Genomic DNA, 15,180 nt, shown 5'->3' on the forward strand with positions numbered 1-15,180 from the left:
CTTCACCTCCCGGGTTCAAGCAATGCTCCTGCCTCAGCCTCCCAAGTAGATGGGATTACAGGCATGTGCCACCACGCCCAGCTAATTTTGTATTTTTAGTAACGGTGGGATTTCACCATGTTAGTCAGGCTGGTCTCAAACTCATGACTTCAGGTGATCTACCCACCTTGGCCTCCCAAAATGCTGGGATTACAGGTGTGAGCTACTGTGCCGGGCCATTTCTGTCTTTTTTGAGACAGAGTCTCATTCTGTTGCCCAGGCTAGATGCAATGACATGATCATAGCTCACTGCAGCCTTGACCTCCCAGGCTCAAGCAATCTCCACCTCAGCCTCTTGAGTAGCTGGGATGACAGGCATGTGCCACCATGCCCAGCTAGTTTTTTTTCTTTTTAAAATTTTTTTATAGAGACAAGGTCTCCCTATGTTGCCCAGGCTGGTCTTGAACTTCTGGACTGAAGTGATCCTCCTGCTTTGGCCTCCCAAAGTGCTGAGATTACAATCATGAGCCATCATGCTGGGTCTGAATTGCTTACTATCATTATAGATAAAATTTGTCTTAGAGGCCAGGCACCGTGGCTCAAGCCTGTAATCCCAGCACTTTGGGAGGCCATGCCTGCTCAGACTGAGTGATGAGAGAGAGATAAAGAGACAGACAGAGACACTGAAAGGGAGAGCAGAAGCAACATTACATTTCTGACATAGTCTTTAAGTTGTATACCAACACTTCTGCCTTATTCTTTTCATTAGAAGCTAGTCACTAGGCTCAGTTCACACTTAAGAGGGGATTACACAAAAGACTGAATTCTAAGAGGTGGGGAGCATCGGGGTCCATCTTGGAGGCTAACTATAACAATCTATTCTCTGGCCCCTCAATGATTCATCTTCCCACATGTAAAAAATACTCACCGCCTCCCAAGACCTTCAAAAATCTCAGCCCGTTATAATATCAGCCCAAAGTCCAAAATCTCATAACCAAAATGAGGTCCAGCTGTGGATATAGCCCTTATATATAGTGGGTTGTTTTTTTTTGTTTTGTTTGTTTGTTTGTTTGTTTGTGATGAAGTCCCTCTGTCACCAGGCTGGAGTGCAGTGGCACGATCTTGACTCACTGCAACCTCCGCCTCCTGGGTTCAAGTGATTCTCCTGCCTCAGGCTCCTCGGTAGCTGGGACTACAGGTGCATGCCACCATGCCCAGCTAATTTTTGTATTTTTAGTAGAGATGAAGTTTCACCATGTTGGCCAGGATGGTCTCGATCTTTTGACCATGTGATTTGCCCACCTTGGCCTCCCAAAGTGCTGGGATTACAGGCATAAGCCACTTTGCCCGGCCAGTTCTTCTTAATCATTAAACCTATGAGCTCTGTGAAATAGGTAAGTATTGTACCCCCTACAAACACACATATACACACACACACACACTCAATATACAATGGGGAAACAGGCACAAGATAATCACTATAGACATTCCTGTTCAAAAAGCGTGGAAATGGGGAACATAAAGGCATTGTTGCTGTGGACCAGCCATGGTGGTTCATAGCAATTCTTAATTTATCTGGAGAAGTATTGTGAGTTCCTTGATTAGAACTCAGTCCTAGTTCTTCCCAGGAGTGATTCTTTTAGCTCTTGGTTCCCTCTTCTGAGTTATCTTGCCTTTTTAATGACAGGTAATGTGTGTTTGCAATAGAGTCGTTTTCTTAGCCTGCTTTTTTCTTTTTCTTTTTAAATTTTTATTATAAAAATCTTTTTTTTTTTTTTTTTGATTCTGTTTTACCATGATGACCAGGCTGGTCTTGAACTCCTGACCTCAGGTGATCCATCCACCTCGGCCTCCCAAAGTGCTAGGATTACAGGCGTGAGCCACTGCACCCAGCCAAGCCTGCTTCTTTCTTGTTGAATTTGAGAATCCAAAGACCTCTTTTCATTTTGTACTGTCTCTTCCTCTTTCAATCTAAGATGGTGATGTTTCTGCTTATATAATTATTTCAAACATGTAATGGATTTCTTATGAATCTTATTGGGGGTCCATATTATTAAAGTCATACTTGCAAGTGTCTTTGATATAAGCAATTCTCTACTTTGGGTTTCTGTTGATAGACAACAATTTTTTTTTTCTTTTGGGACAGGCCCTCACTCTGTAACTCAGACTGAAATGCAGTGGCACAATCATGGTTCACTTCAGGTTCAACCTCCTGAGTTCAAGCCATCTTCTCACCTCAGCTTCCTGAATAGCTAGGACTACAAATAGGCACTACTACACCCAGCTAATTTTTAAATTTGTGTAGGGACAGGGTCTTGCTATGTTGCCCAGGCTGGTCTCAAACTCCTGGGCTCAAGTGATCCTCCTGCCTTGGCCTCCCAAAACGCTGGGGTTAAAGGTGTGAGCCAGCATAGCCCAGTTGAGACAACACTCTTAAACCGCTTAGAAGCCCCAACGAATAGTTGATCAAGAGGATCTGTTCACCACACCTTTACAATCCTAAGAGGCTTTTTGTTTGACTAAAAAGTACTGTAAGGCTCTACTTTCAAGCTTTCTGAAGTTTTAACCATGGATTTATAGATAAACCCTTGACTTTATCTATGCACCATGTTTTCCTAGCAGTACCCTGGATTTGAGCTTTCTTCAGAAGCCATTAAAAAATTCTTCTTTTTCTCTTCAAGACATGTTCTAGCCAGAGCAATCAGGCAAGAAAAAGAAATAAAGGGTATTCAAATAGGAAAGGAGGAAGTCAAATTATCTCTATTTGCAGACAACATGATTGTATATCTAGAAGACCCCATCGTCTCAGCCCAAAATCTCCTGAAACTGATAAGCAACTTCAACAAAGTCTCAGGATACAAAATCAATGTGCAAAAATCACAAGCATTCCTATACACCAATAACAGACTTAAAGAAAGCCAAATCAAGAATGAACTGCCATTCACAATTGCTACAAAGAGAATAAAATACGTAGGAATACAACTAACAAGGAACGTAAAGGACCTCTTCAAGGAGAACTACAAGCCACTGCTCAACGAAATAAGAGAGGACACAAACAGATGGAGAAACATTCCATGTTCATGGTTAGGAAGAATCAGTATCATGAAAATGGCCATACTGTCCAAAGTAATTTACAGATTCAACACTATCCATGTCAAACTACCAACGACCTTCTTCACAGAACTGGAAAAAAACACCTTAAACTTCATATGGGACCAAAAGAGAGCCCGCATAGCCAAGTCAATTCTAAGCAAAAAGAACAAAGCAGGAGGCATCACACTACCAGACTTCAAACTATACTACAAGTCTACAGTAATCAAAACAGCATGGTACTGGTACCAAAACAGAGATATAGACCAATGGAGCAGAACAGAGGTCTCGGAGGCAACACAACACATCTACAACCATCTGATCTTTGACAAACCAGACAAAAACAAGCAATGGGGAAAGGATTCCCTGTTTAATAAATGGTGTTGGGAAAACTGGCTAGCCATGTGCAAAAAGCAGAAACTGGACCCCTTTCTGACACTTTACACTAAAATTAACTCCAGATGGATTAAAGACTTAAGCATAAGACCTAAACCATAAAAACCCTAGAAGAAAATCTTGGCAAAACCATTCAGGACATAGGCGTAGGCAAGGGCTTCACGACCAAAACACCAAAAGCATTGACAACAAAAGCCAAAATAGACAAATGGGACCTAATCAAACTCCACAGCTTCTGCACGGCAAAAGAAACAGTCATTAGAGTGAATCGGCAACCAACAGAATAGGAAAAAATTTTTGCAGTTTACCCATCTAACAAAGGGCTGATATCCAGAATTTACAAAGAACAAAAACAGATTTACAAGAAAAAAACAAACAAGCCCATTCAAAAGTGGGCAAAGGATATGAACAGACACTTTACAAAAGAAGACACACATGAGGCCAACAAACATGAAAAAATGCTCATCATCACTGGTCATCAGAGAAATGCAAATGAAAACCGCATTGAGATACCATCTCACGCCAGTTAGAATGGTGATCATTAAAAAATCTAGAGACAACAGATGCTGGAGAGGATGTGGAGAAATAGGAACACTTTTACACTGTTGGTGGGAGTGTAAATTAGTTCAACCATTGTGGAAGACAGTGTGGCGATTCCTCAAGGACCTAGAAATAGAAATTCCATTTGACCCAGCAATCCCATTACTGGGTATATATCCAAAGGATTATAAATCGTTCTACTATAAGGACACGTGCACACGAATGTTCATTGCAGCACTGTTTACAGTAGCAAAGACCTGGAACCAACCCAAATGCCCATCGACGATAGACTGGACAGGGAAATATGGCACATATACACCATGGAATATTATGCAGTCATCAAAAACGATGAGTTTGTGTCCTTTGTAGGGACATGGATGAACCTGGAAACCATTATTCTCAGCAAACTGACAGAAGAGCAGATCAAACACCACATGTTCCCACTCATAGGCGGGTGTTGAACAATGAGAACACATGGACACAGGGAGGGGAGCACTACACACTGGTGTCAGTTGGGGGGAAATAGGGGAGGGACAGTGGGGGGTGGGGAGTTGGGGAGAGATAGCAAGGGGAGAGATGCCAGATGTAGGTGATGGGGAGGAAGGCGGCAAATCACACTGCCACGTGTGTACCTATGCAACAATCTTGCATGTTCTTCACATATACCCCAAAACCTAAAATGCAATAAAATAAATAAATGGAAAAAAAAAAAAAGACATGTTCTGTCATCCAGGCTGGAGTGCAGTGGCACAATATTGGCTCACTACAACCTCCATCTCCTGAGTTCAAGTCATCCTCCCACCTCAGCCTCCCAAGTAGCTAGGAGTACAGGTGCGTGCCACCATACCTGGATAATTTTTTTTTTTTTTTTTTGGTAGAGACAGGATTTCAGCTGTTGAACAGACTGGTCTTGAACTCCTGAGCTCAAGCAGTCTGCTCACTTCGGCCTCCCTGGGATTATAGGTGTGAGCCACTGTGTCTGCCCCAAAAATTTTAATATCACTTGCCATTTAGATAGTCTAGGAATTTTTTTTCTTTTTGAGACTGAGTCTCACTCTATCACCCAGGCTAAAGTGTAGTGGAGTGATCTCGGCTCAGTGCAACCTCCGCCTCCTGTATTCAAACCATTCTCTTGCCTCAGCCTCCTGAGTAGCTGGGATTACATGTGCCTGCCACCATACCTGGCTAGTTTTTGTATTTTTAGTAGAGATGGATTTTACCATGTTGGCCAGGCTGGTCTCAAACTCCTGACCTCGTGATCCACCCACCTGTAATCCCAGCACTTTGGGAGGCCGAGGCAGGTAGATCACTAGGTCAGGAGATCGAGACTATCCTGGCTAACATGGTGAAACCCTGTCTTTACTAAAAAATACAAAAAATTAGCCAGGCATTGGGGCACGTGCCTATTATCCTAGCTACTTGGGAGGCTGGGGCAGGAGAATCGCTTGAACCTGGGAGGTGGAGGTTGCAGTGAGCCCAGATCATGCCACTGCACTCCAGCCTGGGTGACAGAGAGAGACTCTGTCTCAAAAAAAGAAAGTAAAGAAAAGAAAAAAATCCTTCCATTAGGATAGCTGATTCTTTTCTCTTGTGTTTTTCTATAAGAAGCGTAAAGAAACCAAGTGGTATCTGGAGTGATGAACATGTGATCGAAGCTGAGCCAATAAAAGACAGCCCTGAGACTTTTGATAAACATATTGGAAAACAGAAACTCTCATTCCACTGGCAGTAGAGTAGAGAGCTGGTAGAATGGGGGCCTGAAGGTTCTAATGGTCATCTTGTCACTATGAGGGAAGAACTTTCTGAGAAAGAAACCAAGACAGAAGGAAGTAGAACCAAGAAGGTGATGGGGAAAGACTAGAAATCTCCTTAACTTGATCTCTCAGTTCCTTAGGCACATTTCCTACCACCCACATTACCGTAGGCAGCAGCAATGCTAACCTTTCTGCTACTGCGTCAAAAATCCCCTTTTATCTAATTTCCAATAAGATTTTCATCAATTTTCCCTTAAGGAGAAAATGGCTGTCCTCACTGGCAGGCTCCTTGAAGTCCACAATTCTACTAATCGTGTGGTCAAGACACTTGAAGTTTTCACTATTACCCTCTTCAAAATCCTTACAGCTTTTCCAGCTTCTACTCACTGATTCCAAAGCAATTCCAACATTTGGATGTTTACTGCATCAGCACCCACCCTTGCTACAAAAATCTGCACTGCTTATCTACTGCTGTGTATTGCCAGCAAATTTACCAGCTTAAAACAAACAAACTTAACAAACAAACTTGCTTATAGCCATTACTGGAATATAAAAAACAACAACAACAACAAATAAACATTTGTTATTTCACACAGTTTCTGAGGACCAGAAATCGGGAATGGCTTTGTGGTGTGGTTCCGGGTCTCTCATGAGGAGGCAGTGAAACTGTCAGGTAAGTTCTAGTTTCCGAAGACTTGACTGCAATTGGAAGATCCGCTTCAAGCTTACTCCCCTGACTTAAGGAGCCTTCAGTTTCTTACCTGATGAGCTGATTACAACATGGCTTCTGCCAGCGTGAGTGATCTGAGAGAAAGAGGCGAGAGAGAGAAATGAGACTAGAAGCCACTGTATTTATGATCTAGTTTCCAAGTCACACACCATCACTTCAGCCTTACTCCATTCATTAGAAGGAAGTTCACTAAAAGTCCGGTCCACACTCAAGGGGAGAGAATGAAGTAAAGACGTGAGATACCAGGAAGCAGATCTCATTGGGACCATCTTGGAGTCTGACCACCACAGGAAATTACTAAACCTCTCCTGTGTGTCTGTTAGTGTCCTTATCTGTACAATAGAAATAGTGAAAGTATTTAACTCACATGGTTCCTGTGAAGTGGAGAGAATACATATAAAGCTCCTTAGAACAATATCTGGCACAAAGCAAAAAATGTTAAATATTGGCTCTTATTATGGTTTTAATCATGTGAATGGCTCTCAAATATTTATCTTAGTGCTCAGGGCCCTCGATATAGTATTCAGAGCACTAATTCTACTTTTTTGACTGCCTCAATGACTTCCAGTAACTTAAATATATATGCCCTAAACAAACATCTTCGTATTCATTAACACTTTTAGTCCACTGGTTCCAGGAAAAAAAGCAAAAGAAAAATTTAAGTCCAGAGAAAGTTTTCAAGCGGGTCTGGTTCCAGATGACCCAGTTATCTCATTGGGAATCCGTCTGTCCCATCACCTCCTTTGTCTCTCCCCATTGGCTTCTCCTGGTTCTGTTCTCCTGTCTTAATTTCCTTCTCAGAAACCTCTTTTCACATAGTGACAAGATGATCATCAGAAGCTTCAGCTCCCCATTTTATCACCCCAAAATGAAATGAGAGTTCCCGTATCTTTTATCAAAAGTCTACTACTGGCTGGGCGTGGTAGCTCACGCATGTAATCCCAGCACTTTGGGAGGCCGAAGTGAGTAGATCACTTGAGGCCAGGAGTTTGAGACCAGCCTGGCCAACATAGTGAAAACCTGTCTCTATAGAGTGCAAAACTTAGCCAGGCGTGGTGGTGTTTGCCTGTAGTCCCAGCTACATGGGAGGCTGAGGCAGTAGAATTGCTTGAACCCGGGAGGCAGAGGTTGCAGTGAGCTGAGATGGCACCACTGCACTCCAGCCAGGGCAAGAGAGTGACCCTGTCTCTAAACAAAGCAAAGTCTACTACCAACATTACTGTAGGCAGCAACTGTATTAAACTTTCTACTACTGCATCAGAACTCTCAGGGCTGTCTCACTGGCTCAGCTTTGATCATATATCCATCCATAAGTCACTGTAGCACTGCAGGGAGGTCACTGAAGAAGTATTTGTCCTTGGCCGGGTGCAGTGGCTCATGCCTGTAATCCCAGCACTTTGGTAGGCTGAGGTGGGTGAACTGCTTGAGGTCAGGAGTTTGAGATTGGCCTGACTAAAATGGTGAAACCCCATCTCTACCAAAAATGCAAAAATTAGCCAGGCATGGTGGTGCATGCCTGTAATCCCAGCTACTTGGGAGGCTGAGGCAGGAGAACTGCTTGAAGCTGGAAGGTGGAGATTGCAGTGAGCCAAGATTAAGCCACCATACTCCAGCCTGGGCAACAGAGTGAGACTCTGTCTCAATAAAAAAATGCTCCCCCATAATCTTTATCATTCCCCTATCCTTCAACGATTTCCTAATTTTACATAAATTACAATGCAGGCATAGCTTGAATTTCTATCCTCCCACTATTATATATGAATTAATAAGCAATTCTTATGAAAATTATAGAGCCATGCCCAAAAGCCTGAAATATAAAATTTTCTGATGAGTTAGGCCCAGGTCATGTGTTCGCCCACTGAGCCAACGAGAGTGTCAGTTACACCCAACGACATGAATTGAGAAAGTGGGAAAGGCCCTATGCTTAGAAGAAAATTAGCATACTGTGGCCAGAAGCAAATAGGATGAATGCTAGGCAGGCAAAACCAACAGATGCCCTTCTGAATCACCTTCCCTCCCAAATCCATTCCTTTTCCTATGTTCCATTCTTCAGTAAAAGTCACCTCTTGGGTCAACAACCTCTGACACCTACATCCGCCCTGCCCCAAGTATCCAGAATGATGCCACGTTCTTCTGACTCTAGCTCTCTGTGCCCAGAACGTGTTCTCTTGTTTCCTTCTGTCCTGCCCCTGTTCATATGCTTCCCTCTACCTAGAAGATCCGTTCACAGCATCTCTGCCTGGCAAATTCCACACACCTTAAAGGCTGGCTCAAGAACACCACCTCCATGAAGCCCACTGTTGATTTATTGGGAAGAGGCCAATCAGTCACCAACTTACAGGAATGTAGTGCCGAGTCCCACTTTTATTCGGGAGCTGCTTTCACAGTTAGGTAGAGCGCTAGCCCACGATGTCTGGAAACAGACAGGCTAGAGGCTGGTCCTTCACTGCTCTCTTCTACCACTGTATCCTCACATTCACTGCCTTTCACACAAAGCAAGCACTTTGCAAATGCCAAAACTGCCTAATGCAGAAACTCGTTCAGTCTGAAAAAGGCACTGGGAGAACGTTTTTAACATTTCACATCTGTGTCTCAATTTGTAAAACCTCACTGAGGTTTATGAAAGAGCTACTTAATTTTGTTTTCTTTCGCGTTTCTGGTTTTGATTCAGATTTGATGGGTCTCTGTCACATCAGCTTGAAAACACTTTCTGCTAATGCACTTAGTCTTGACCTACAGACCCCAGTGGGTGGATAATTCCCAGCTGAGCTCCATGTGGGGAGGACTTGGCCTCAGCATACCTTAGGGACAAAGCTTATGACACAAGACACTCTTTAGCTGTTTGTAGCTGGTCTCTTGAAGGGCATATCAGGTCTATTTGGAAATCTACTTCTCTTTGTTTTTTTCTTCTAAAGATCTCTATCTTTCCCTTTAGTTTTATTTTAATTCTCACTGTGACACCCAGGTTGGAGTGCAATGGCGCGATCTTGGCTCCCTGCGACCTCCGCTTCCCAGGTTTAAGTGATTCTCTTGCCTCAGCCTCCTGAGTAGCTAGGACTACAGGTGCACACCACCACGCCTGGCTAATTTTTGTATTTTTAGTAGAGACAGGGTTTCATCATTGTTGGCCGGGCTGGTCTCAAACTCCTGACATCTAGTGATCTGCGTACCTCGGCCTCCCAAAATGCTGGGATTACAGGTGACTTGCCACTGTGCCTGGCCCCGTTTTGCATTTTATTTATTTTATTTTATTATTATAATTTTTTGAGACGAAGTTTTGCTTTTGTTGCCCAAGCTGTAGTGCAATGGCGCAATCTCGGTTCACCACAACCTCTGCCTCCCAGGTTCAAGCGATTCTCCTGCCTCAGCACCCCGAGTAGCCAGGATCACAGACATGCACCACCATGCCCAACTAATTCTGTATTTTTAGTAGAGTCGGGGTTTCACCATGTCGACCAGGCTGGTCTTGAACTCCTGACCTCAGGCGATCCGCCTGCCTTAGCCTCCCAAAGTGCTGGGATTACAGGCGTGAGCCACCATGCCTGACCCCTCCTTTGCATTTTAAGTACAACACTGTCTTCTGATTTTCTTCTGCAGGTATTCAGCAATAGAAAAATGGCAGTCATAACACACACACACACACACACACACACACACACACACACACACAGAGAGAGAGAGAGAGAGAGAGAGAGAGAGAGAGAGAGAGACTGATTTAAAAAGTTAGCCCAAACCTAACTTCAGCAAGCTTGCCAAGTCAGAGAGGAAAAATAACTTTTATGTCAGGCCCTGGGCCTGTCTGTGCTGACAGTTACACACATTCCAGCTTGTCACTTGCCTCTGACTTACTTTCCTAAATACTTCCATCCAGTTATGCCACTTATCACCTGCTTAGTATGTGACACTTCATCAGCCAAGACAAATGTCACATTAGGAAAGCCGTCCAGCGAATGAGGGCAATAAAAGACTGCAACACAAAAAGTTAGGGCTTTTTCTTTTCATCCACTTTCTAGTTCTGCCTTCCAAATCTTGCCCGTGGCTGGGGATGGTTGGATTTTTTACTATGCGTGAGCGTGTTGTATTTAGGTTATGGAGACAGATCCTCCAATAAATGGGTCCTGATTGGTAAGACAAACTGCCCTTGAAATTCAAAAACCCTGACAGTAAATTTGATCAAAAGTAGTAACAGTGATGAAAAACAAATGTTCACAAATATGATCCAGCTACCAAAAATGAGGTCACTGGATTTTCAGGGCACTTTCTGTAGACTTCTCACATAAAAAAGAAAAAATCATATTTTTTTTTCATTAAGTAAACTAAATTCTTTTGAAAGTGAGAAGCTGACAGCTTTGGTTGGAGCCAGAAATAGAAGGCAAACACTGGTGTGCCTTAATGGCAAGACTTTGCGGTCCTTAACTACTTCTGCTAATACATTTCAGGGTTAGGTTACAGCCTTTCTCACTTTGGAGGGGCCTCTTGGAACCCGTTTCTCAAAGTGAAGATAACTGTCTCCAGATTTGGTAAAAAGCCCAAAGCCCCTGTTCATACCATAAGTACCACTGATTTTGTTCTGCAGGTAAAAGAAGAGCCAATCAGTAACTCTCAGTGTCAATATTCCCATTCAAATCCAACCTTTCCCACTCCCTACCAAATTCCACCTAACCTGAGGTTCTTGGACAATTTTAATTTTTGAATATGTTACTTTCTCTTTCCATGGAGGAAAGGAAGTTGCGTATTATCATGAGTTCATAAAAATAAGTCAAATCTGGCCGGGTGCAGTGGTTCACACCTGTAATCCCTCCACTTCGGGAGGCCGAGGTGGGCAGATCAAGAGGTCAAGAGATCAAGACCATCCTGGTCAACATGGTGAAACCCTGTCTCTACTAAAAATACAAAAATTAGCTGGATGTGGTGGTGTGCACCTGTATTCCCAGCTACTCAGGAGGCTAAGGCAGGAGAATCACTTGAACCTGGGAAGCAGAGGTTGCAGGGAGCTGAGATCACGCCATTGTACTCCAGCCTGGGTGTCGCCTGTAGTGCCCACTACTCAGGAGGCTGAGGCAGGAGAATCGCTTGACCCCAAGAGGCAGAGGTTTCAGTGAGCCGAGATTGTGCGACTCCCGCCTGGGCGACACAGCGAAACTCCATCTCAAAAAAAAAAAGCTAATCTGATCATGTTACCTGGCTGCTTGGAATCCTTTAAAGATTCTCCATACATGTCATGTTTAAACCGAAATCACATAGCTTAGCCACCTAGACCCTTAGTGATCTGACCTCTGTCCAACTCTCCAGCCTCTGTTTCAGCCCCCTCTTCCTCAATACAATCCGTGTGGCCTGCCTGTCAGAATCAAAGGCGATTTCCTATCTTGTGCCTGTGCATGTGCTGTTGCCTCTGCTGGTAAAGTGATTCTCACTCTCTTTCTTTACTGGGTCTACTCCTGCTTTCCCTTTCTGGATCTCATCTGCCCCACTTCCCACCAGGCCTTACTTCCAAAGGGCAACACACACACTCCTCACATCCTTTCTGAGAATCCTATCTGGATGCTCTTCCTGAGATGTGCTCAGCACCCTATTTTTCCCTTCATATATCTCACAACAATAGTCATTTGTCTGTGTTCCGCTCTATTGGAGATCCACAGCTCATTTATCTGTCTCTAGCTCCTGGTTCGGTCCCTAACACAGAATAAGTGCTTAATCATTTTTATTGAATAAAAGAATAATTGAATTGCCCATTTCTGTTTCTGGAATACACAGTGTCTCAGAATGCCCTTCTGTGAGTTTCTGATCAATGAATCCTATGTTAGAAAGAGTAGATGACTTTAGAGCTCTCAAAAGGACTTTCTCTTTTTTTGAGAGGGAGTTTTGCTTTTGTTGTGTAGGCTGGAGTGCAGTGGTGCAATCTCAGCTCACCGCAACCTCTGCCTCCCGAGTTCAAGCGATTCTCCTGCCTCAGCCTCCCAAGTAGCTGGGATTATCGGCATGCGTCAGTCACCACGCCCGGCTGATTTTGTATTTTTAGTAGAGACAGGGTTTCTCCATGTTGGTCAGGCTGGTCTTGAACTCCCAATCTCAGGTGATCTGCCCGCCTCGGCCTCCCAAAGTGCTGAGATTACAGGCATGAGCCACCGCGCCCGACCAGAAGGACTTTCAAATACAGAAAGGAGTTCAGGTCAGCCCAGGAGATTGGGCAACCAAGATTACAATTAACCATGAGTCAAACACTGTCCTGTGCACGTTAGCATGTATTTTCTTATTTAATCTTCTTAACAATTGTAAAGTGTAAGTCTTGTTTTCTCCATCTTATAGATGAATAAACTGTCCAAAGTCCACGCAGCAGGGGACTCATTTCCATATATATATATATATATATATATTTTTTTTTTTTTTTTTGAGACAGCGTCTCACTCTGTCCCACAGGCTGGAGTGCAGTAGGGAGATTATGGCTCATGGCAGCCTCAATCTCCTGGGCTCAAGCAATCCTCCCACTTCAGCCTCCTGAATAGTTGGGACCACAGGCATGTAATCATGCTTAGCTAATTGTATTTTATTTTTTTTTGGTAGAATTGGGGTCTCAGCTATGCTTTCTAGGGCTAGTCTGGAACTCCTGGCCTCAAGTGATGCTCCAGCTTTGGCTTCCCAAAGTTCTGGGATTACAGGTATGAGCCATCATGCTCAGTCCATTTCCAGGTCTTTATTTATTTATTTAATTTTTTTGAGATGAAATCTTGCTCTGTTGCCCAGGCTGGAGTGCAGTGGCATGATCTCAGCTCAGGGCAACCTCTGCCTCCCGGGTTCAAGTGATTTTCCTGCCTCAGCCTCCCAAGTAGCTGGAATTACAGGTGCCTGCCACCAGGCCCAGCTAATTTTTTTTGTATTTTTAATACAGACAGGATTTCACCATATTGGCCTGGCTGGTCTCGAACTTCTGACCTCGAGTGATCCACCCACCTCGGCCTCCCAAACTGCTGGATTACAGGCATGAGCCACCACCCCTGGCCTTGTCTCAGGTCTTTATGATTCTAAATTCCTGTTCTCTTTTTATATAGCATTATCACTGATCACACAACTCCTTTTTCTTTCTCTAGGAGGATCTGGGTGAGAAGAACATTTCTGGGTTGTCTTTTGAAAGAAATGAATGCAGAATTATTGAGCCTACAGGAGCCTAGGTCTGTCTCAGGTTGGAGCACAAGGTCATCCTGACCCTCCCCGACCACTGCGTTTACTCATGAAGTTCAGATTTGGAGAAAGAGGTTGACCTAGAGAAGATGGGGCAAACCCAGACAAAGGAGACACTTTTGACAAGACTTTTCTATTTGGCTGAAGTCTCTATAAACCAGTCATTGTTTTTAGTATAGCATGCTCTAATTGTTTTGATATTTTATTTTTGGTTAGTTCATGTTGCAGATATTATTATTATTATTTTGAAACGGAGTCTTGCTTTGTCACCAGGTCAGAGTGCAGTGGTGCAATTTCGGCTCACTGCAAGCCCCGCCTCCCGGGTTCAAGTGATTCTCCTGCCTCAGCCTCCTGAGTAGCTGGAATTACAGGCGCCCACCACCACGGCCAGCTAATTTTTGTATTTTTAGTAGAGATGGGGTTTCACCATGTTGGCCAGGATGGTCTCGATCTCTTGATCTCGTGATCCACCTGCCTCGGCCTCCCAAAGTGCTAGGATTACAGGCGTGAGCCACCGCGCCTGGCCACAGATATTATTTAATAATATGAATAAATACATCCCTTCATTTTGGAAGCATTATATACATCTTTCCCGAGTTCTTGAATAGAGTGATAAGCAGACTGAACAGGAGCTTTTCCATCTATTGGCCTTATGACTTTCTGCCAGAGTAGAATGAAGTTTGGTAGTTTGGTCAATGACCATAATTCCACTCACCAACCCAGTCTGCGAGTGGAATTACACATTAGCACTGCCCTCTTCCCCCAGGGCAGTCCACTTTAGTCCACTGGAGTTTGTGAAACCAGCTGCACCTTGGCAAGCCCTGGCCTGGGATTAATTTGGCAGGGAGGTTATTCAGAGATGTCTCTGACTCATAACTTTGGGGCCAACTCTGAGCACCAAGCCCCAGCCCTGCCCTCTTTTGATTTTTCTCTGTGCTGATTCATTCTGGGTTGGGACTTTATTGTCGGCAATCGTAATTGCATACGGGTGGAACATGGATTTTAAATATGACAAGGAGCCAAGTCTAGGGCGTCTGCTAGCTTTGTTATTAATTGTGTCATTTTTTATTAATTGAAAAAAGGAAGGAAAGAAGGGGTGATAGAAAGTAGAGAGAAAAGAAGTAAAAAAAAAAACAAAAAAAACCTATTCTCTTCCACCCTCTATATTTTCTCAAAACCCTTGGAAAGACTTGTCCTGAATCTTGTTCACATGACAGGAAGCCAGGTACAGTAGACAAATATGGCTGGGTGCGGTGGCTCACGCCTGTAATCCCAGCACTTTGGGAGGCCGAGGCGGGTAGATCACCTGAGGTCAGGAGTTTGAGATCAGCCTGGCCAACAGGGTGAAACCCTGTCTCTGCTAAAAATACAAAAATTAGCCAGGCATGGTGGTGCCTGCCTGTAATCCCAGCTACTCAGGAGGCTGAGGCAAGAGAATCACTTGAACCCAGGACTCAGAGGTTGCAGTGAGCCAAGATTGCACACTCCAGCTTGGGCGACAGAACGAAGCTTCAT

The sequence above is a fragment of the Cebus imitator genome, unplaced genomic scaffold (assembly GCF_001604975.1).
Source record: "Cebus imitator isolate Cc_AM_T3 unplaced genomic scaffold, Cebus_imitator-1.0 Scaffold416, whole genome shotgun sequence".
Taxonomy (NCBI): Eukaryota; Metazoa; Chordata; class Mammalia; order Primates; family Cebidae; genus Cebus; species Cebus imitator.